Below are 2558 nucleotides of genomic sequence, written 5' to 3' on the forward strand. Positions count from 1 at the left end.
TAACAGCTTCTCGCTAAGTCCTCGTCGGCGTATCGGAGTCCAGACCCAAACACGGTCACCGGGCTGGTACTCGACGTAGCGTCGTCGAAGGTTGTAGTGTGGCTGTCGGTCCTCTGCTGGTTCTTGATGCGCAGGCGGGCGAGCTGTCGACCTTCTTCGGCACGCTGCAAATAGGTGGCAACGTCGAGATTTTCTTCGTCCGGTGACGTCCGGTAGCATGGCGTCAAGCGTCGTTGCCGGGTTCCTTCCGTAGACCAGGTTGAACGGCGCCATGTGCGTCGTTTCTTGCACGGCCGTGTTGTATGCGAAGGTCACGTACGGAAGGATGGCATCCCACGTCTTGTGTTCGACGTCGACGTACATTGCAGCATGTCGGCGATGTCTTATTTAGGCGCTCGGTGAGGCCATTCGTCTGCGGGTGGTAGGCGGTGGTCCGGCAGATGGCTGTGTGGCTGTATCGCAGGATGGCTTGAGTTGTTCTGCCGTAAAGGCAAGTAACCTCTGTCGGTGATGAGGACTTCTGGGGCACCGTGACGCAGGAGGATGTTCTCAACGAAGAATCGGGCTACCTCGGCAGCACTGCCTTTGGCAAGGCTTTTGTTTCGGCCCGTAGCGGGTGAGGTAGTCCGTAGCTACGACGGATCCATTTATTCCCGGACGTCGACGTCGGAAAAGGCCCCAGTAAGTCCATCCCAATCTGCTGGAACGTGTCGGCGAGGTGGCTCGATCGGCTGTAGCAGTCCGGCTGGCCTTGTCGGCGGTGTTTTGCGTCGCTGACAGTCTCGGCATGTCCTTACGTAATGGGCGACGTCGGCAGAGAGGCGAGAAGTTCTTCTTTAGGAGAATGTCGTTTTGCAAGAAAAACGACGCCAATCCTCGCCTGAACACCTTCGGCACAGTGACGGTCTTGCCTTCCAGGTAATCTACAAGGTTCCTTAGTTCCGGGTCGGCTCGCTGTTGTTCGGCGAATTCGTCGGCCACTGATGGGTCCCAAGAAAGTGTCGTCATCCTGGTCATCCTGTGGCGGCGGTTCGACGGGGGGCGCGAGACAAGCAGTCGGCGTCAGAGTGCTTTCGCCCGGACTTGTAAACGACGGTGATGTCGAATTCTTGAAGTCTCTGACTCCATCGTGCGAGGCGACCTGAAGGATCCTTCAAGTTAGCTAGCCAACACAAGGCGTGGTGGTCGCTCACAACTTTAAAGGGCCTGCCATAGAGGTAGGGGCGAAACTTTGATGTAGCCCAGATGATGGCGAGGCACTCCTTTTCTGTTGTGGAATAATTTGCTTCCGCCTTCGATAGCGACCGGCTAGCGTAACTTACAACCCTTTCTAGTCCATCAGTCCTCTGCACAAGCACGGCGCCGAGTCCTACGCCGCTTGCGTCGGTGTGGACTTCGGTATCGGCATTTTCGTCGAAATGCGCAAGGATGGGCGGCGATTGTAGGCGTCGCTTTAGTTCTTCAAATGCTTCGATTTGCGGCATCTCCCACTTGAACTCGACGTCGGCCTTCGTGAGGTACGTCAGTGGCTCGGCGATCCGTGAAAAATCCTTGACGAAGCGCCTGTAATAGGCGCACAGTCCCAGAAATCTACGCACTGCCTTCTTGTCAGCGGGCAGAGGAAAGTTGGAGATGGCCGCAGTTTTCTGAGGGTCGGGGCGCACTCCAGACTTGTTGATGACGTGGCCCAAAAACAAGAGCTCCTCATATGCGAAGCGGCACTTTTCTGGCTTTAACGTGAGTCCGGAGGTTTTGATTGCTTGAAGAACTGTTTCAAGGCGCCGCAGGTGTTCTTCGAAGCTTGAGGCAAACACAACGACGTCGTCCAAATAGACGAGGCAAGTCTGCCACTTCAAGCCTGCCAGTACTGTATCCATGACGCGTTGGAAAGTCGCAGGTGCCGAGCAAAGACCAAACGGCATGACCTTGAACTCGAACAGTCCGTCTGGTGTTATAAAGGCCGTCTTCTCCCGGTCCCTCTCGTCGACTTCGATTTGCCAGTAGCCGGTTTTGAGGTCCATCGACGAAAAATACTTTGCGTTGTATAGTCGATCCAAGGCGTCGTCAATCCGTGGAAGGGGGTATACGTCCTTCTTCGTGACCTTGTTGAGGCGACGATAATCGACGCAGAAACGTAGGGTTCCACCCTTCTTCTTCACTAACACCACGGGGACGCCCACGGACTCTTGGACGGCTGGATGATGTCGTCGCGTAGCATTTCGTCGACTTGTTGCCTTATGGCCTCGCGTTCGCGTGCCGAAACTCGGTACGGGCTCTGACGCAGTGGGCGGACATTTTCGTCGGTTATGATTCGGTGCTTGGCGACAGGGGTTTGTCGAACTTTTGACGACGACGAGAAGCAATCCTTGTATTGCAGGAGCAGAGCTTTTAGTTGTTCTTTCTTATGCCTGGGAAGGTTCTGATTAACGTTGAAAGTTGCTTCAGGTATTATAGTCGTCGTTGCGGGTGCACTGGAATCCGTGAAGGCGAAAGCACTGCTGGCTTGTACTATTTCGTCGATGTAGGCAACCGTGGTGCCTTTGTTAATGTGCTTGTAT

The sequence above is a fragment of the Dermacentor silvarum genome, chromosome 2 (assembly GCF_013339745.2).
Source record: "Dermacentor silvarum isolate Dsil-2018 chromosome 2, BIME_Dsil_1.4, whole genome shotgun sequence".
NCBI lineage: Eukaryota > Metazoa > Arthropoda > Arachnida > Ixodida > Ixodidae > Dermacentor > Dermacentor silvarum.